We start from the raw sequence: 22,512 nt of genomic DNA on the forward strand, positions 1-22,512 counted from the left end.
CGAGCTACGTCCTAGGCATCGGTGGCAAATTCCTCTCGTTTTTCTGAGGGAGGACGCTTGTTCCTCCTACCCTGCTGGCTCAGCGTATTGGCTGCAGTGCCAAATACCAGCTACTTTTTTTTCCGCACATCGGATCGGCTTTTATGTGAAGCTGGTCACCGACCCAGTAGGGTGTGAGTGCCTGGTTCTAGTCGGGTGTAGGCGGACAGGTTCGTCTGTCTTGTTTAGGGGATTGCTTCTTCCAATTTTTTTTTCTCCCAGATTTCGACAATATTTTCTCCCCCCCCCCCTCCCCCGGGCGCCTGGAGCTAAGCCTCAATACAGCGTACGCTGTGGCTGCTCTTAACAACACGGACAATAACAGCAACAGCAGCTGCAAGAACGACGTTAACAACAAAGCACAACAGAACTGTAACAGCAGCAGCACAACAACACTGTAATAACAGCAGCACAACGACAACAACATAAGAAAACAACAGCAACATTTCCTCTGGGACTGGTCCTCAGTCCAATCCTTTTTCACAATTTACATAAATAATGTTGAAACAGGATTAACATCCGAAATTGCAAAATTTGCTGATGACGCAAAATTGTGAGAACAAAGGATCTGGGTATTACTATTCAGAGAGACCCGGAGAGTTTGGTGTAGTACTCAGAGATGCGGAAGATGAGATTCAATGTGGACCTGTATAAAGTAATGTATTTTGGAAATAACAATGATAAACATGACCATCAGATAGTCAAAAAACCACCAGCCACGACAACAGATGAACCCTGGAGTTATTAAAAGTAACTTAAAGTAAAGAAGAAAAAGACATGCGTGTCAGAACAAGCTTTTATTGGGACAATAAAAGCTTGTTAAACGTTTGCCTTTTTCTTAACTGTTGTCGGCAGTACGCCATTTGAACCCAGGCTAAAACACATTATAAAAAAAAAATCTTAGCAGCATGTACTAAAGTAAAAAGAATAAAAGATGTAAGAGCTAGAAAATTGAAGTGGATGAACGATGGACTGAGACGACAAGTAGCGAGTGACTGTGTCCAGTCATGATCGAACCCTCGTAATAAACGTTTCACTGCAAACACGGTGTCTTTGTCACTAGAAAGTCCAAATAAAAAGACCAGAAACGCTATTGGGACTATCTTGAATGCAATCCTCCAGTTTTAATTCCTGGACTGCAAACAGAACGAAGAAAAACTGGAGAGAATGCAGGGAAGGGCAGCAAGTTAGGTAAGATTTGTGAAGAAACAGGACAAGTGTTTCCTGACGCGGGTCTTAGTCATATGATGACCCGCCGCTGGAGCTTTTAATCATCTGACCGAGGCCTTCCGCTGGCTTACCAGTCCACACTTTAAAAAATTATGATTACGATATACCCATAACAAAATAAATCATATGAAAAAAAAAACTTGACTCACTCACCTTTGTTTTCCTTCAAACAATGCAGACTTCAGGACCTCTTTCTCTCCTTCAACCTCCTAAACAAAGAATTCTCCAGCCAGATTTGATGGAAAGGTCTGTTATGCTCGGTGATTCAGTCACATCCTGGACTAAATAATTCGCCACTTGATAATGGTTTAATGCCAACCGGAACGTCGTTTAAAGTTTCCTCTCCGAATTTTAGGTTTATTGTAAAACCTCCTCTTATCTACTCCTCAGGGCAAGGCACTTGGGTTCATATAGTCTATTATTCTTTTTTTTCCTGACTCTTACAATCAGCTTTACCCATATAAGGTTTTTTTTCATTTATAGCTCTCTGAATTTTAATCACGTGCTGTTAACGTAGAGATGAGGAGTGAGGGGGGGGGAAGTGAAGGGATATTATTGAGGGGGTTAAAGACAGGGATAAAGGGGGTTCACTGTGTAAAAAAAAAAAAGAGAGAGGATGATTTCCTGGCTGGTTAATTCGTTCGGCGGCTCGGACGCCCTGGAGGCAGAGCTCCACAACAAACACACTTCAAAGGCCGCCAGACCTGATCCTGTTGCCTCCCTCTTTCCATCCAACTGATGCCTGTTATTAGACCTTCTGCCCCCCCCCCTCCCTGCGCACCCATTCTCTCTCTCTCTCTCTCTCTCTCTCTCTCTCTCTCTCTCTCTCTCTCTCTCTCTCTCTCTCTCTCTCTCTCTCTCTCTATCACTCTCTCTCTCTACCATGTTTGTCGACCTTATCAGCGCTCTAGATACATTACTTGCTGTATGTGTTTAGCAAGTCCCTTGGTTGGCAGATCAACAGGGATATCAACAGCAGATCTATTTACACTTCGATTCCTGCTGGAATATTAATAAAAGATCCATTTGCACATCGACTCTTGCTGAAATATCATTAAATACATATTGAAACTGCCACTGGACCCTTCACCACGAGTAAATGATTTGTTAATACCTGGAATTCAACTTGATCTTTTGTGGGAAAATATGTAGTGAAGGAGGACGTAATCTAGGGCATCAGATATCTTTCATATATATATATATATATATATATATATATATATATATATATATATATATATATATATATATATATATATATATATATATATATATATATGGTCAGTGGTCAGTCGTCAGTGGTCAGTGGTCAGTCGTCACGTGAGGTCACAGACCCTGAGCTGCTTTGGGAATTAGCGTGGACGGTTACAAAGCATGGCTTGCTTCTGCAGTGTTTTAAAAATTGAGGTTGGAGAGTTGAAGGAGGAGGTCTTGCTTCTCCAGGAGGAGATTAGGAGGCTGAAGGTCCACCTCAATGGGTCTGGGAGAGAGTGTGAGGTGGCTGGAGTTGTGGGGAATGAGGCTTCTAGCAGTGAGGTGCAGTCTGTCTCTCGCTGTGAGGAGGCTGTAGTTGGGGAGGTAGCAACGGCTACCAGCAGTGAGGTGCAGCCCAGCACCTGCTACAAGTGGCGAGTGGTTCACAGTAATGGGAGGCGCATCAGAGTAAGGAAAGTTAAGAGTGAAGATCTGAAGGTAGGAAATCGCTTCTCTGTTCTTCAGGATGAATGTACTTCAGTGGCCAGTGAAGGTAAGGGTACTACTGCCCCTGCTAATGGAGGAAAGCGCATTCTTGTGGTTGGTGACTCTCAGGTAAGATATATTGACCGTGCTTTTTGTAATAGGAATAAGAAGATGAGAGATAGAGTGTGCTTCCCTGGAGCTGGTGTTGGGGACATAGTCAACAGGCTGGATAATATCATGTCAGGTAATGGGAACAAGCCCATTATCTGTCTCAGTGCTGGTGGAAATGATATTGGGAAGGGTAGGAGAGAAGAGCTGCTAGATAAGTACAGGTCAGCTATAGATTTCATTAAGTCTAAGGGAGGGATCCCAATCATATGTAGCATCTTGCCTAGAAGGGGAGTAGGAAATGAATGGTTGTCTAGGGCAATTGGTGTAAATTACTGGCTAGACAGATACTGCAAGGAACTTGCAATCCCATTCATTGACAACTGGAACAACTTTTATGGCAAACATGATATGTATGCAAGGGATGGGGTACATCTCTCTGGGGCAGGGGTGGTACCACTTGCAGACTCGATTGAGAAGGCCATTGGTGAAATGCCTATGATTTTAAACTGATGGAAGATAGAGGTATGGGTGTGTGTGGGAAACAAGCAGGTTGCAACACTAGGGTTGGAAACAGTAAATGTATAAAAGGCATTCAGCATGAAGTTATAAATAAAGACAATAGATCAGTTCAGCAAACAAAGGGGGACAGCAGAGGGCAGCAAGGGACTAGCTCCCTTAAGGTTTACTATACTAATAGCAGGAGTGTAAGAAATAAGATAGATGAGCTAAGATTAATTGCAAGTGCCCTCTGAATGTCACATACAAGGCTATAAATTATTCCACACTGACAGGGTCAACAGGAAAGGTGGTGGAGTAGCGATGTATGTCAGAGACAATTTAAATTGTTGTGTTAGACAAGATATTAAATTAGAAGCGTCAGCCACTGAATCTGTTTGGTTACAGCTTCTCGAGGGCCGAGAAAAACTAATTTTGGGTGTGATTTACAGGGCCCCAAATCTTGATACGGAGCAGTAAACTTCTATGGGACGAAATTCGTAAGGCATCTACATACGAAAATGTTGTGCTAATGGGAGATTTCAACTATAGACAGATTGACTGGAGCAATTTGACAGGAAATTTAGAGTCAGGTGACTTTCTTGATACGATCCAGGATTGTTTTTTAAAACAGTTTGTGACAGAGCCTACTAGGGGAAATAACTTCCTTGACTTGGTTCTTGCCAGTAGGGAAACACTAATTAATAATCTTGAGGTTAATGATGAGCTTGGGGAAAGTGATCACAAATCACTCAGTTTTATTATATCATGGAATTCCCCTAATAATGGCAATCAAGTCTCCGTCCCTGACTTTCGCTTGGCTGATTTCATAGGACTGAAAAATTACTTAGGTGGGCTGAACTGGAATGACCTGACTAAGGGTCAGGTAGGTGGTGATGGTTGCCGATATGATGCTTTCCAGGGCATAGTTCTAGCTGCTCAGTCAAATTATGTTCCAAATAGGGAAATCAGATCAAACAAAAATGATCCTAAATGGATGAACAATAGATTAAAATATCTGATTGGTCAAAAGAGAGGCATATATAGGCAAATCAAAAGAGGAGAGGGGCAATTAAGAAATCGATATATTCAGTTAGAGAAATAAAAAAGGGAATTAGAAAAGCAAAAAGAGATTATGAGGTTAAAGTTGCAAGAGAATCGAAGACTAACCCAAAAGGATTCTTTCAGGTATACAGAAGTAAGATCAGGGACAAGATAGGCCCACTCAAAAGTTCCTCGGGTCAGCTCACTGACAGTGATAAGGAAATGTGTAGAATTTTTAACACATACTTCCTCTCAGTTTTTACACAGGAGGATACCAGCTATATTCCAGTAATGATAAATTATGTAGAACAGGACGATAATAAACTGTGCACGATTAGGGTCACAAGTGACATGGTCCTTAGGCAAATAGATAAATTAAAACCTAACAAATCCCCAGGCCCTGATGAACTGTATGCAAGGGTTCTAAAGGAATGTAAAGAGGAGCTTAGCACACCTTTGGCTAATCTTTTCAACATATCACTACAAACTGGCATGGTGCCAGATAAGTGGAAAATGGCAAATGTGATACCTATTTTCAAAATAGGTGACAGGTCCTTAGCTTCGAACTATAGACCAATAAGCCTAACCTCCATAGTGGGAAAATTTATGGAATCAATAATTGCCGAGGCAGTTCGTAGCCACCTTGAAAAGCATAAATTAATCAACGAATCTCAGCATGATTTTACAAAGGGGCGTTCCTGCCTTACGAATTTATTAACTTTTTTCACTAAGGTATTTGAGGAGGTAGATCATGGTAATGAATATGATATTGCGTATATGGACTTCAGTAAGGCTTTTGACAGGGTCCCACATCAGAGACTATTGAGGAAAACTAAAGCACATGGAATAGGAGGAGAAATTTTTTCCTGGATAGAGGCATGGTTGACAAATAGGCAGCAGAGAGTTTGCATAAATGGGGAGAAATCAGAGTGGGGAAGCGTTACGAGCGGTGTTCCACAGGGGTCAGTGTTGGGCCCCCTGCTGTTCACAATCTACATAAACGACATAGATGAGGGCATAAAGAGCGACATCGGCAAGTTTGCCGATGACACCAAAATAGGCCGTCGAATTCATTCTGACGAGGACATTCGAGCACTCCAGGAAGATTTGAATAGACTGATGCAGTGGTCGGAGAAGTGGCAGATGCAGTTTAATATAGACAAATGCAAAGTTCTAAATGTTGGACAGGACAATAACCATGCCACATATAAACTAAATAATGTAGATATTAATATTACGGATTGCGAAAAAGATTTAGGAGTTCTGGTTAGCAGTAATCTGAAACCAAGACAACAGTGCATAAGTGTTCGCAATAAAGCTAATAGAATCCTTGGCTTCATATCAAGAAGCATAAATAATAGGAGTCCTCAGGTTGTTCTTCAACTCTATACATCCTTGGTTAGGCCTCATTTAGATTATGCTGCACAGTTTTGGTCACCGTATTACAGGATGGATATAAATTCTCTGGAAAATGTACAGAGGAGGATGACAAAGTTGATCCCATGTATCAGAAACCTTCCCTATGAGGATAGACTAAGGGCCCTGAATCTGCACTCTCTAGAAAGACGTAGAATTGGGGGGGATATGATTGAGGTGTATAAATGGAAGACGGGAATAAATAAAGGGGATGTAAATAGTGTGCTGAAAATATCTAGCCTAGACAGGACTCGCAGCAATTGTTTTAAGTTGGAAAAATTCAGATTCAGGAAGGATATAGGAAAGTACTGGTTTGGTAATAGAGTTGTGGATGAGTGGAACAAACTCCCGAGTACAGTTATAGAGGCCAGAACGTTGTGTAGCTTTAAAAATAGGTTGGATAAATACATGAGTGGATGTAGGTGGGTGTGAGTTGGACCTGATAGCTTGTGCTACCAGGTCGGTTGCCGTGTTCCTCCCTTAAGTCAATGTGACCTGACCTGACTAGGTTGGGTGCATTGGCTTAGGCCGGTAGGAGACTTGGACCTGCCTCGCATGGGCCAGTAGGCCTTCTGCAGTGTTCCTTCGTTCTTATGTTCTTATGTTCTTATATATATATATATATATATATATATATATATATATATATATATATATATATATATATATATATATATAATAACAAAGGTGATAGAAATAAGGTGCACTGAACTTCTTAGACAAATTTGTGGCTTTGGATTGAAACTGTGCAAGTTTGAATTTAGCAAAGGTATATATAGCAAAACTCTGGACAATAGTTTCAAATGATGAGGGAAATGTAAATGGTGAGCAGCGACAATAAAGTAAATGCTTTAAAAAAGAAGATAAAAATAGGTGAGTGAGATACATGAGTGAGGGTTAATAGTTGTCCGTGGATGTTGCCAGGTATCAGCCAGTGGGGCTTCTGCAGTGTTACTCTGTTCTTGAGTACAAAATTACCTGTTGCCGACAACAGTGAAAGAAACAATACGTTACCTGGAGGTTACCTGAAGGTTATTCCGGGGATCAACGCCCCCGCGGCCCGGTCCATGACCAGGCCTCCCGGTGGATCAGGGCCTGATCAACTAGGCTGTTACTGCTGGCCGCACGCAGTCCAACGTACGAGCCACAGCCCGGCTGATCCGGCACTGACTTCAGGTATCTGTCCAGATCTCTCTTGAAGGCAGCCAGGGGTTTATTGGTAATTCCCCTAATGCTTGATGGGAGGCTGTTGAACAGTCTTGGGCCCCGGACACTTATGGTGTTTTCCCTTAGTGTACCAATGGCGCCCCTACTTTTAATTGGGGGAATTTTGCATCGCCTGCCCAGTCTTTTACGTGCTATTAAAAAAAAACGCTTTTATCAAAGCGTGACTTGATAAATTATTATTATTATTATTATTATTATTATTATTATTATTATTATTATTATTATTATTATTATTATTATCAAAACTAAACGCTAAACCACCCAGGGTCATGTGACCTGATAAATTATTATAATCAAAACTAAACGCTAAACCACCCAGGGTCATGTGACCTGATAAATTATTATAATCAAAACTAAACGCTAAACCACCCAGGGTCATGTGACTTGATAAATTATTATAATCAAAACTAAACGCTAAACCACCCAGGGTCATGTGACTTGATAAATTATTATAATCAAAACTAAACGCTAAACCACCCAGGGTCATGTGACTTGATAAATTATTATAATCAAAACTAAACGCTAAACCACCCAGGGTCATGTGACCTGATAAATTATTATAATCAAAACTAAACGCTAAACCACCCAGGGTCATGTGACTTGATAAATTATTATAATCAAAACTAAACGCTAAACCACCCAGGGTCATGTGACCTGATAAATTATTATAATCAAAACTAAACGCTAAACCACCCAGGGTCATGTGACCTGATAAATTATTATAATCAAAACTAAACGCTAAACCACCCAGGGTCATGTGACCTGATAAAGCTCCACTCAGAACGAAACGTTGTTTTTTTCTGCAAACGAGTGTTTCTTCTTCCTCGGATCATCTTCAGGTAGCGCTCTGTCCACTGGAATTCAAGTAAACGACTTGGTATTACTGGGAATCGCTGTGGAATCTTGGCAGAAAAAAAAATTAAACGCTCTGAGACAGAGATTTCAGCGTTCGTAGTCAGCTTCCAGAAAAATCTGGAGCAGGTCTTTACCTAAGTTCCTGCCAGGTGATCAAAGTCATTCCGAGTTCATTTAAGTTGGGTACGGACTTGAGTGCTGCTAAGTTAGCCAGGAGACACAAAGTTGCCTCCTTCCTTCCTGCGCTGACCATGTTCCCAGTCTAAGGACACCTCCCTTCAACCCCCCCCCCCCCAAAAAAAAGAACGTCTCCAAAGTACACAGAAAACAATCGTCCCTAACATCAGGGAACACTTACACTGATCCTCTTTTGAGTGAGACATATTTGCAACACTTGCGTGTCTTTTTCCTGAAGACGTTTCGCCAGAGGCTATTTGAAGACGCTGAAATGATAAAAGCCACTGGCTGGAGAAACGTTTCGGAATAACGACCCCCAGGAGTGGCACATATGTGGCACACCTGTGCCACATCACTTTACCATCACATCACCTACCATCACATCACCTACCATCACATCACCTGACCATCACATCACCTGACCATCACATCACTTTACCATCACATCACCTACCATCACATCACCTACCATCACATCACCTTACCATCGCATCACCTACCATCACATCACCTGACCATCACATCACCTTACCATCACATGAACTTACAATCAAAACATCACTTAACCAGCAGGTAAAAACATCACCTTGCTGCCAGGACAATTTTCTTACTATCAGAACAGCATCATAACCAATAGGAAAACGTCACTACCCTTACAACATCACCCCACCATCAGCAACACTTCACCCTACCGGCAGAACATCATCACTAGCGTCAGGAAAACATCGCTCTACCATCAGGAAAACACCATTGGGCTGCTCGCCTACGTTAAATTCAAGGGAAGAAAGTCACAGAAGCTCAAATCTGGCAAACTTTCCAGTCCATTAAAAAGTTGGGAAAAATATTAGCTCAAATTAAGGTGCAAACTTTGGAGTAGGAGGTGAGGGGTCCTGGGCCCTCAAACTATCCTTAGCTGAGAGAGTGGTCACGTGAGGCACTGTGTGTGTGTGTGTGTGTGTGTGTGTGTGTGTGTGTGTGTGTGTGTGTACGTACTCCACCTTGTCAATTAATCTCAGTATTTTATATGTTGTTATCATGTCGTCCTTATCCCTACTCTCCTCCAGTGTTAGGTAAGACACATATGCAACAGTTAGGTATCTTTATTTTGAAACGTTTCGCCTACACAGTAGGCTTCTTCAGTCGAGTACAGAAAAGTTGATAGAAGCAGAAGATACTTGAAGACGATGTAATCAGTCCATCACCCTTAAAGTTTTGAGGTGGTCAGTCCCTCAGTCTAGAGAAGAGCATTGTTCCGTTGTCTGAAACAATATGAAGTTGAAGTGACAGAATCGGGCCTTATATAGTGCCAGGAGGTGAGACGTAGGTTGATTTGGGAGGGCAGGTCCTTCTCGAACCCAGCCGTTCTCACTAGTAGAGGTTGTCGAAGTAGATGGTCTGTACCAAGATACCCTTGTGTTGCAGTGTCTGACAGAATGAACATTAAAATGGTATAAAATACCGACAGATTGTTAGGTAAGACACATATGCAACAGTTAGGTATCTTTATTTTGAAACGTTTCGCCTACACAGTAGGCTTCTTCAGTCGAGTACAGAAAAGTTGATAGAAGCAGAAGATACTTGAAGACGATGTAATCAGTCCATCACCCTTAAAGTTTTGAGGTGGTCAGTCCCTCAGTCTGGAGAAGAGCATTGTTCCGTTGTCTGAAACAATATGAAGTTGAAGTGACAGAATCGGGCCTTATATAGTGCCAGGAGGTGAGACGTAGGTTGATTTGGGAGGGCAGGTCCTTCTCGAACCCAGCCGTTCTCACTAGTAGAGGTTGTCGAAGTAGATGGTCTGTACCAAGATACCCTTGTGTTGCAGTGTCTGACAGAATGAACATTAAAATGGTATAAAATACCGACAGATTGTTAGGTAAGACACATATGCAACAGTTAGGTATCTTTATTTTGAAACGTTTCGCCTACACAGTAGGCTTCTTCAGTCGAGTAGAGAAAAGTTGATAGAAGCAGAAGATACTTGAAGACGATGTAATCAGTCCATCACCCTTAAAGTTTTGAGGTGGTCAGTCCCTCAGTCTGGAGAAGAGCATTGTTCCGTTGTCTGAAACAATATGAAGTTGAAGTGACAGAATCGGGCCTTATATAGTGCCAGGAGGTGAGACGTAGGTTGATTTGGGAGGGCAGGTCCTTCTCGAACCCAGCCGTTCTCACTAGTAGAGGTTGTCGAAGTAGATGGTCTGTACCAAGATACCCTTGTGTTGCAGTGTCTGACAGAATGAACATTAAAATGGTATAAAATACCATTCATTCTGTCAGACACTGCAACACAAGGGTATCTTGGTACAGACCATCTACTTCGACAACCTCTACTAGTGAGAACGGCTGGGTTCGAGAAGGACCTGCCCTCCCAAATCAACCTACGTCTCACCTCCTGGCACTATATAAGGCCCGATTCTGTCACTTCAACTTCATATTGTTTCAGACAACGGAACAATGCTCTTCTCCAGACTGAGGGACTGACCACCTCAAAACTTTAAGGGTGATGGACTGATTACATCGTCTTCAAGTATCTTCTGCTTCTATCAACTTTTCTGTACTCGACTGAAGAAGCCTACTGTGTAGGCGAAACGTTTCAAAATAAAGATACCTAACTGTTGCATATGTGTCTTACCTAACAATCTGTCGGTATTTTATACCATTTTAATGTTCATTCTGTCAGACACTGCAACACAAGGGTATCTTGGTACAGACCATCTACTTCGACAACCTCTACTAGTGAGAACGGCTGGGTTCGAGAAGGACCTGCCCTCCCAAATCAACCTACGTCTCACCTCCTGGCACTATATAAGGCCCGATTCTGTCACTTCAACTTCATATTGTTTCAGACAACGGAACAATGCTCTTCTCCAGACTGAGGGACTGACCACCTCAAAACTTTAAGGGTGATGGACTGATTACATCGTCTTCAAGTATCTTCTGCTTCTATCAACTTTTCTGTACTCGACTGAAGAAGCCTACTGTGTAGGCGAAACGTTTCAAAATAAAGATACCTAACTGTTGCATATGTGTCTTACCTAACAATCTGTCGGTATTTTATACCATTTTAAAGTTTTGAGGTGGTCAGTCCCTCAGTCTGGAGAAGAGCATTGTTCCGTTGTCTGAAACAATATGAAGTTGAAGTGACAGAATCGGGCCTTATATAGTGCCAGGAGGTGAGACGTAGGTTGATTTGGGAGGGCAGGTCCTTCTCGAACCCAGCCGTTCTCACTAGTAGAGGTTGTCGAAGTAGATGGTCTGTACCAAGATACCCTTGTGTTGCAGTGTCTGACAGAATGAACATTAAAATGGTATAAAATACCATTCTGTCATTCTGTCAGACACTGCAACACAAGGGTATCTTGGTACAGACCATCTACTTCGACAACCTCTACTAGTGAGAACGGCTGGGTTCGAGAAGGACCTGCCCTCCCAAATCAACCTACGTCTCACCTCCTGGCACTATATAAGGCCCGATTCTGTCACTTCAACTTCATATTGTTTCAGACAACGGAACAATGCTCTTCTCCAGACTGAGGGACTGACCACCTCAAAACTTTAAGGGTGATGGACTGATTACATCGTCTTCAAGTATCTTCTGCTTCTATCAACTTTTCTGTACTCGACTGAAGAAGCCTACTGTGTAGGCGAAACGTTTCAAAATAAAGATACCTAACTGTTGCATATGTGTCTTACCTAACAATCTGTCGGTATTTTATACCATTTTAATGTTCATTCTGTCAGACACTGCAACACAAGGGTATCTTGGTACAGACCATCTACTTCGACAACCTCTACTAGTGAGAACGGCTGGGTTCGAGAAGGACCTGCCCTCCCAAATCAACCTACGTCTCACCTCCTGGCACTATATAAGGCCCGATTCTGTCACTTCAACTTCATATTGTTTCAGACAACGGAACAATGCTCTTCTCCAGACTGAGGGACTGACCACCTCAAAACTTTAAGGGTGATGGACTGATTACATCGTCTTCAAGTATCTTCTGCTTCTATCAACTTTTCTGTACTCGACTGAAGAAGCCTACTGTGTAGGCGAAACGTTTCAAAATAAAGATACCTAACTGTTGCATATGTATCTTACCTAACAATCTGTCGGTATTTTATACCATTTTAATGTTCACTCTCCTCCAGTGTTATCAGGTGGAGTTTCCTTAACCTCTCCTTGTAGGACAAACCCCTCAGTTCCGGGAGTAGTCTTGTTGCAAACCTTTGAACTTTCTCTAATTTCTTGACGTGTGTGTGTGTCTACTCACCTACTTGTGTTTGCCTGGGTCGATTGTCAGATTCTGGACCGGCTTCTTAACTTGCCACTTTTCAGATTTACTCCTTCTTAGTCTTGTTGGCCCAGTCGTACCTTCTCTCGAAACTATGGCTAGGCTAGGTTAGGTTAAGTCCACTTCACCACCTCACTCCCAATTCCCCACCCCACACCCACTTCCATCCCCACCACAAACACTCCACCACCCCAGACAGCCACCCAACGACTTTCAGCACCCCCTTCACTGCCCAACACTCACTCCAAGGGAAGGGACTGGCTGCACGCCCTCCAGCGTTATCATTCCCTGCTTCATTCCCCTTCATTACACTCCTATTCCACGCCTCTTGCCCCGTCCACCCACCAACCTACCCACCACAACTTCCTTCATCAGGAGGGAGAATGTAGGCTACGACTACGCTTCGGTCTGACTTGGACATTGTGACTAGTTACTGGACGAAAATTGGTCAGTCATAACTTTCAATTTCCTATGTGGTGGTTATGTGTGTATCGTTCTAATCACGGTATTGTGCCTTTTTATTCTTCTCCCTGCTTAGCTAACCGGTGGGAGTGTTCGATTCAAAATCGCAAGGTCTCGGGTTCGATTCCCTGGCGCGGAGAAGTATATGGACTTCCTTCCTTACGTCCCTGCTGCCCCTGCCCACCTAGCGGTAGAAACTGGCACCTGGAGGTTACCTGAAAACGATTTCCTGGGTCACCGCCCCCCGCTGTCCGGTCCCTGACTATGCCTTTCAGTTGATGATCCTGATCGACCAGGCAGTTGGTGCTAACCACATGCACCACAGCCTGGCTGATGCAAACCCTGCTATGATCTCTTCATCAAGATTAGCAACACAACAATTCGCAGAAGAAGGGTGGACTGGTCTGCGACCGGGCCGCAGGGGCGCTGACCCTTGAAAACCTCCTTCAGGTATCCTCTATCAGCAGTGTGTTGCTACAGAAGGGTGGGGAGGGAGTGATGAAAACAGCAGAAGTTAAGAGAAGGGGGAAGGTGGTGATAGGAAGTAGGGAAGATAGATGAATGGGAAGAGGGGAAAAGGAGAGAGAGAGAGGGAAAAGGAGAAAGAGAGAGAGAGGGGGGGGAGATTGTGAGGAGGGAGGAGAAAGTCGCTGAGCCAGATATCACTATAAACACAACGTGGTAATGGAATTCCAGATAATCTAGAGGGATGGTGGGAGGATCATAGCAAGGAGGTAGGAAAACTAGGGTCGCTAGAGTTATTTTTAAGGGTAGTTACCCGACGGTTACCTGACGACGATTTCAGGGGTCACTACTCCCTAGGCCAGACATGGTTGATGGGCTAGTCAACCAAGCTGTTGGTGCTAGCCGTACGGTGTGCAACGTGGTCCTGCCCTCTACGTCTAAGACCTCACTGAACTCTTCGTCGATTTCAGTTGTTTCTTCTTCGAAGAGCATCTCTCCCAACAGATCTCCAGCTTGTCTATGGGATCCTCGCTTAAAGTTATCCTGGTGAAGCTCTGTTTAACATCCTGACGCTTAGTGTTATTTCTCCTTCATCCATCCTTCCACTGTTTGTCTTCGCTACGTAAATGACATGTTCATTATTACTCCGGGAAGATTTGACATCTCTACCCTGCAAAGCAAGCTTAACCAATACTAAGCGCAGTGGTTGTTATACTTTTTAATTTCCTAAGATCTCCCCACATCTGTAGAAATGGATACTTTGACGGTGAATGTTCTTTTCTCGGTATTTCATTAGCGAATTGCTCATAACATCAACTCGTTCAGAGCTGAGTCACACCGCTAGGAAGAGATACGTATTCCCACCCGGTAACTCGATTACCAAACACATTTCCAGGATCTTCTCTAACTGCAGACTAAATATAGCCAGCACTGCCTATGCTGCACTCAAAGATATCACCAGACAGGAACCCCGCCAACTAGCTCAACTAACGCAAATATTTCGACAGCATATACGTAAATAAAATTTCCAGAGAACTCTAAATTCACAACAATTTGCCGGAGAATGAACCGCCATAACGCCTGCCCAGTACCCCGTAATTTCCACAATCATTTAATAACCTGGAATGGCACACTACTTGTTGCCAAAGATATCTAGAAAAAGAAGAATCTTTCATCAGAATCTCCATCAGTGTGACATGATATACATTATTATGTAGCTCAGCTTGCTCTTCATCTCACGCTACTCACTGTTATGTGTTCACCTTCCCTTACCAAGGTTATCTGTTCGTAACTTTATAAAGCTCACTGCATGGGCAAAATGTTGTCGATGAAAAATTCCATGTAGCCACATATGTGTCTCTCTCTCTCTACCTTAGTGTCGGTGTTTCAAATTAGTACTTATCCTCTTCTCACAGTTTATCTCTAAAACCAAATATACCCATTCTCTCCCTCCATCCCTTCAAACCCTTCTTCCCTTTCCCTCTAACATCCTCCCTTCCCTTTAACTCCCTGTTCCCCCCTTTCCATTTAACCGTCTCCCTCTCTTTTCCTTCCCGTCCAACCAACCCCTTTCCCTCACTCCCACTCCAACCAGCCCTTCCCTAAAACATCAGCATCTTCCGCTTCACCTCTCCATGCTTCTCTTCGGGTAATTAATCTTTACAAAAACAGGTAAGCGGCTTTGCAAACTTGGCTTGTTTTAATGACACCCTCGTTGCCGGGCAGAGTGTCAGCCAGACCGTGGAAGGAACTACATACCCCAAACCTGCCTCAAATATCACTCACGTTTACGAGTAACTAAGTACTTTGCGCAGGTAGTGATACCTGTAGATAAGTACAATATAAATGATTTAGAAACCCGATAAGTTGAAGAATTCGACACCTTTGCAACATTTGGGAATCTTTATTGTAGGAAAAGTGTCTAAATCGTGTAGGATTAGGTATTGCAAACATAGTTCAGCTGAATAACTAAAGTGTTTAATAATAACTAAGAGGGAGAAAAAAAAAACTCAGGTTATTAAATGATCTGGGTATTTCGACCCCCTTCTGGGATCTTCTTCAGCAGAAAAGGATCCCAGAAGGGGATCGAAATGTACAGATCAACAAATCTCCTGAGGATTATTACTGAGCATAGTACAACTTTTAACTAAAGATACAGTAAATGTAAAGAATGGTTATGTACTGGGACATAGTCAAGGATGGAGGTGATACTACCAGTGTTGCGTCAGTTAATGAGTAAGACGCATGGCCAACAGTTAGTCATCTTGATTGTTGAAACGTTCAACCTACGCAGTAACCTTCTCCAGTCAAACGGGCGAAACGTTTCAACAATAACGACGGCCAACTGTTGCACATGTCTTACTCATCAACTAGTCGGTATTCTGTGCCATTTTTTCAACACAAGTGTCAGTAATTTGTGGTGTAGTGTATTGTTTTCATGGGGGGGGGGGAGGTGCAGCTGCTTGTTATGATATTCATGGGGAAACACTATACCCGTAGGGGCTACAAAGCTCCTGGAGGGAGTGTTATCACACTTTTCATCGAAAATTAAGTTAATTTTTCGATATTTTGGACTATCTTCTGTTGACCACTATAAATAAAATATTTTGACTGGAAATTCATTATTTTAGTCAGAATGTTAAATCTCTTTGATTTTATTGTACACTTCATATGATTTTTTTTTTAATCCCAAGAAGAGGAGGGTGGCTCCAGTTCTTTGGATCAAAAGCCCTTCGTCAGCATCATGGAGGGGAGATGAAGTGTCAATAGATGGTAATCAGACATCCTAGTGGGCGGCTTTTTTTCTCGTGATGAAAGGAAGGCCAATTAATTATGATTCTCGAAAATAATGTTAACTTCCCCCCCCCCCCCAAAAAAAAAATCCCAACTCACACTATTGTCAAACTAAAATAATTTGTAATTGAATTATTTTAACTATAAAATAATGGATTTTTAGTAAAATTAAAAAAAAGAAGATATTTTAATTTTAATGGTAAGCATTATGAATTTCGATTAAAAGTGTGAAAATCCACACATTTTAGCATAAAAAAAATAAAGTATGTCTCAGAAAAATAAAAGACTAGCTTAAATCAGAAATTAAACGTTAATTTCCAAAATTACTCCCCTTTCCCCCAGTAAAAAATCGTTTCATGCTCAGGCAACGCACTAATTACCCCATCAAACTGCTTCGTTGATGCTTTTCAAAATTTACAGATAAAGAGACTGCAACCTATTTTTGCCTCTCTGACGTTGACATGGTAACTGGGACCTAGATAATTCAACTATTTCACATACAGAACAGACACATCATGGCACAATGTACAGCCTCTCCTCACTTAACGACGGAGTTTCGTTCTTACGACCACGTCGGTAAATGAGTACGTCGCTAAGTGAGGAAAGGCTGAATTGCTTCCCTCAGTACTGTCTGGTTCGAGTATTATATTCCAGGATCAGGAAACTCATGTTTCCATACTTGAAACCGTACATGCTCAACCATAATTTAAATAGGGGTGGACCGGTAAGCCGGCGGAAGGCCTCAGTAAGATGACCAAAAGCTCCCCGTCAGGAAACACTTGTCCTGATTCCTGACGAAGGTACCTTACCTAACCAAGCTCAGCCCAGTGCTAAGGGACCCTCTAGTGAATCCTTTGTAACACAATACCTTCTGACATGTAGGATTGGGTGATGGCGGCGGCGTGTGTGAACGTGTTAGATCGGAGTGAGTGGGGACTTTTTTTTTGTGGTTTGAGGTACTGTTGGAGTGTGAGCAAGGTAATATTTATGAAAGGAGGCACAGACATACACTCACGCTCGGAGGCTCACACTCACGCTCGGAGGCTCACACTCACGCTCGGAGGCTCGCACTCACTCTCGGAGGCTCACACGCTCGGAGGCTCACACTCACGCTCGGAGGCTCACACTCACGCTCGGAGGCTCACACTCACGCTCGGAGGCTCACAATCACGCTCGGAGGCTCCCACTCACGCTCGGAGGCTCACACGCTCGGAGGCTCACACTCACGCTCGGAGGCTCGCACGCTCGGAGGCTCACACTCACGCTCGGAGGCTCACACTCACGCTCGGGGGCTCACACCCACGCTCGGAGGCTCACACTCACGATCGGAGTCTCACACTCACGCTCGTGGGCTCACACTCACGCTCGGAGTCTCACACTCACGCTCGGGGGCTCACACTCACGCTCGGAGTCTCACACTCACGCTCGGAGTCTCACACTCACGCTCGGAGGCTCACACGCTCGGAGGCTCACACTCACGCTCGGAGTCTCACACTCACGTTCGGAGTCTCACACTCACGCTCGGAGTCTCACACTCACGTTCGGAGTCTCACACTCTCGGAGGCTCACACTCACGCTCGGAGTCTCACACTCTCGGAGTCTCACACTCTCGGAGTCTCACACTCACGCTCGGAGTCTCACACTCACGCTCGGAGTCTCACACTCACGCTCGGAGTCTCACACTCACGCTCGGAGTCTCACACTCACGCTCGGAGACTCACACGCTCGGAGACTCACACGCTCGGAGACTCACACGCTCGGAGACTCACACGCTTGGAGACTCACACGCTCGGAGACTCACACGCTCGGAGAGGCAGTAATAGGAGACAATTGCATCAATACAATGAAACATTCTCTACAGTACACCCAGTTGAGTCATAGTCTGGGTAATGTGAGAGTTTCTTCCAACCTTCTTATCGCTTTCTTGCTCTATTTCTCTCTCTTATCTGATGTTTCTCTCTCTCTCTCTCTCTCTCTCTCTCTCTCTCTCTCTCTCTCTCTCTCTCTCTCTCTCTCTCTCTCTCTCTCTCTCTCTCTCTCTCTCTCTCTCTCAGTTTTTTTTTCTTTCTGTATTTTTTTCCGTGCTGTCTGTTGGACTTTCTCTTCTCTCTGTTGATGTTTCTCTTCTCTCTGCTGGTTTTTCTCCTCTATTTACTGGACGTTTCTATCTGCTGGACTTTCTCTACTCTCTGTTGATGATTCTCTTTTCTCTGCTAGTCTTTTTCCTCTCTTTACTGGAGGTTTCCTTCTCTCTGTTGGCCTTTCTCTTCTCTCTGTCATCTCTTCTATCCGCTGATGCTCCTCTTCTTCTTGTTAGTCTTCGTCGTCTTTCCGTTGGGCGTCCCTTGTTATTCCTCTCCCTCTCCTAGTTTCCTCTATCTTATATCTGTGGTCCACTCTCTTCTATCTGTTGGTTTTCCTCTTCTTTCTGTTTTCCTCTCGCAACGGTCAACCAAAGAAGAGTACTGAAAATTCCTCTGTTGGTTTGATGACCTGAATAACGGCAATATACTTACTGGGACTGTATATATACATATATATATATATATATATATATATATATATATATATATATATATATATATATATATATATATATATATATATATATATGCATACATTGTGTGTGTATCTATATATACAGTGTTTGTACTCACCTAATTGTGGTTGCAGGGATCGACACTCAGCTCCTGGCCCCGCCTCTTCACTGACCGCTGCTAGGTCCTCCCTCTTCCTGTTACATGAGATTTATCATACCTCGTCTTAAAACTATGTATAGTTCCTGCCTCCACTACATCGCTTGCCAGACTGTTCCACTTCCTAACTACTCTATGACTGAAGAAATACTTCCTAACATCCCTTTGACTCATCTGAGTCTTCAGCTTCCAATTGTGACACCTTGTTTCCGTGTCCCATCTCTGGAATATCCTGTCTCTGTCCACCTTGTCTATTCCACGCAGTATTTCGTATGTCGTTATCATGTCTCCCCTGACCCTCCTGTGCTCCAGTGTCGTCAGACCGATTTCCTCCAACCTTTCTTCATAGGACATTCCCCTTAGCTCTGGAACTAGCTTTGTTGCAAACCTTTGCACTTTCTCTAATTTCTTGACGTGTTCGATCAGGTGTGGGTTCCAAATTGGTGATGCGTACTCCAGTATGAGCCTGACGTACACAGTGTATAAAGTCTTGAACGATTCCTTACAGAGGTACCGGAACGCTATTCTCAGGTTTGCCAGGCGCCCATATGCCGCAGCAGTTATCTGGTTAATGTGTGCTTCTTGGCGATGTACTCGGTATTATACTCACTCCTTGGTTTTTCTCCTTGAGTGAGGTTTGCAGCCTTTGGCCTCCTAGCCTATACTCTGTCTGCGGTCTTCTTTGCCCTCCTCCGAGCTTCATGACTTTGCATTTGGCAGGGTTAAATTCTAGGAGCCAGTTTCTGGACCACGTATCCAGCCTGTCCAGGTCTCTTTGTAGACCTGTCTGGTCCGCGTCTGATTTAATTCTCCTCATTAACTTCACATCATCTGCAAACAGGACACTTCTGAGTCTATCCCTTCCGTCATGTCGTTCACATATACCAAGAATAGCACTGGTCCCAGGGCTGACCCTTGTGGGACCCCACTCGTCACCGGCGCCCACTGTGATACCTCATCACGGACCATGACTCGCTGTTGCCTCCCTGTTAGGTATTCTCTGATCCATTGTAGTGCCCTTCCTGTTACACGTGCCTGTTCCTCTAGCTTCTGTACTAATCTCTTGTGAGGAACTATGTCGAAGGCCTTCTTGCAGTCCAAGAAAATGCAATCAACCCACCCCTCCCTCTCATTTATTACTTCAGTTACCTCATCATAAAACTCTAGTAGGTTTGTGACACAGGATTCGACTTCCATCCATCCATGCTGGCTGTCGTTTATAATCTTGTTCCGCTCCAGGTGCTCCACCAGTCTCCTCCTGATAATCTTTTCCAAGACTTTGCATACTATACACGTCAGTGACACTGGTCTATAATTTAGTGCTTCATTTCTGTCTCCTTTCTTAAAGATAGGGACTACATTTGCCTTCTTCCATACCTCAGGTAGTTGCCCAGTTTCAAGGGAAGTGTTGAAGATTTTGGTTAGTGGCACAAGTAGTGTCTCTGCTCCCTCTCTAAGGATCCACGGAGAAATGTTGTCCGGTCCCACCGCCTTTGAGGTATCAAGGTCGCTTAGGAGCTTCTCCACCTCCTCAGTTGTGTAATTCATCCAACACTTGTTGGTATATCCCTTGTTGATGTACCCCACTGTTTTGTCTTCCCAGTGTCCCTTCAGCCTCCACTGTAAATACTTCCTGAAATCTCATGTTGAGCTCCTCACATACTTCCTGGTCGTATCTTGTGAGTTCTGTACCTTCTTTCCTCAGCCTGATTACCTGGTCCTTGACTGTTGTCTTCCTCCTGATGTTGCTGTAGAGTAGTTTCGGGTCAGACTTGACTTTCGATGCTATGTCATTTTCATATGTGAAGTGGCCGACCGTCCAATTTTTTGCGCTCTTTAAAAAAAATCGAAAAATTATGGAAATTGAGTTATTCTTATAGAAAAATAGCTTAACTCTTTGGCAACTCGTTTCTGGCTCGTCGACTAATCTCTTTATTTTCCTGAGTCCTTTGCCTTCTGTACTTTTTCCATTCTCTAGAGCACTTAGTTTTTGCCTCCCTACACCTTCGGGTAAACCAAGGGCTCGTTCTGTCCTTCCCATTATTTCTGTTACCTTTGGGAACAAACCTTTCCTCAGCCTCCTTGTATTTTGTTGTTACAAAGTCCATCATTTCGTTTACTGATTTTCCTACCAACTCCTGTTCCCACTGAACCTCCTGCAGGAAGGTTGCTGCACCTCTCCTGCCTACAGTATATAAGCCACTTCTTCGCACACATGCTGTATTCTTTTCAAGATTGATGGACTGATTACATCGACTCAAGGCTGAGGGACTGATTACCTCATACTCCTGTTCTTCGCCATTCTCCTTTGTATGGACTGATGAAGCCACTGTGTGGCGAAACGCTTCCGCATTAAAGATACCTTAGTGCTGCACATGTGTCTAATTTACCAAGGGAGAAAGGGGCTGGGAGAGAGGGACTGAGAGAGGGGCTGGGAGAGAGGGACAGAGAGGGGCTGGGAGAGAAGGGTGAAAGGGATAACGGATAAGGGTGCAAAATGCGGAAAATAAAGGGTGGCATGAGTAACAAGTAGGAAAAGGAAGAGGAGAAGGGGAAGAAGGAGGAGGAGGAGGAGGAGGAAGAAGAGGAGGAGGAGGCGGAGGAGGAAGAAGAAGAGAGATTAGTGGCCAACTAGTCTTAATTGGGAGTAGGTCTATTTTATATACTCATGGCGAGTTCCTCGGGGAATGACACTGGTAAGAGTAACCTTGAGTGGCATCTTCTGCTGCATTTCCATGACCCGGAAACGTAGACACACACGCGGACAAACAGACAGGCAAACAGGCAGGCAGACAGAGAGGCGGACAGACAGACACGCTTCACCAGCGCCATCTTCTCTATCATCACAATTACTGCGACGGCCCTGTTAGCTACTCCAGCCCGGTTGGCGCCGCAGTACAAACACAAATTCACTCTCTCTCTCTCTCTCTCTCTCTCTCTCTCTCTCTCTCTCTCTCTCTCTCTCTCTCTCTCTCTCTCTCTCTCTCTCTCTCTCTCTCTCTCTCTCTCTCTCTCACACACACACACACAGTTTCTCACTCTTTTACTAAGCACAATATTTGTAATCTTATTTAAATACCTGACTGGCAAACTGCAACACAAAAATAGGTTCAGCACAGTAGGCCTACCAGTCCATTGCCATGTTTGAGGAAATGATCAAATTTCCGATCCTTGGGAATGAAAATAACCTTCTCACTTAAAAAAAAAACTAGGCGGTGTAAAGCTGGATCACAGAGATTGTGAAGGGGACTCAGGAGTCGATGTCAGGCGAAAACTGAGGCTAAGACACCAGCGTCTGAACGTGCATAGTAAAGGATAACAAACCACTTGGATGTTTCAAGAAGTATAAGTAACAGGAGTATAAGTACCAGAAGTATAAGTACCAGGTTATCCTACAGTGCTACCCATCATTAGTAAGGACACACATGGACGATGCGGCACAGTTCTGGTCTCCAGCAGAATGTATACAAACGCACTGAAGAACGTTAAGAGAATGATAATATTAAGAAACTTTCTATACTAAAACTGAG

The sequence above is a fragment of the Cherax quadricarinatus genome, chromosome 1, assembly GCF_038502225.1.
Source record: "Cherax quadricarinatus isolate ZL_2023a chromosome 1, ASM3850222v1, whole genome shotgun sequence".
Taxonomy (NCBI): domain Eukaryota; kingdom Metazoa; phylum Arthropoda; class Malacostraca; order Decapoda; family Parastacidae; genus Cherax; species Cherax quadricarinatus.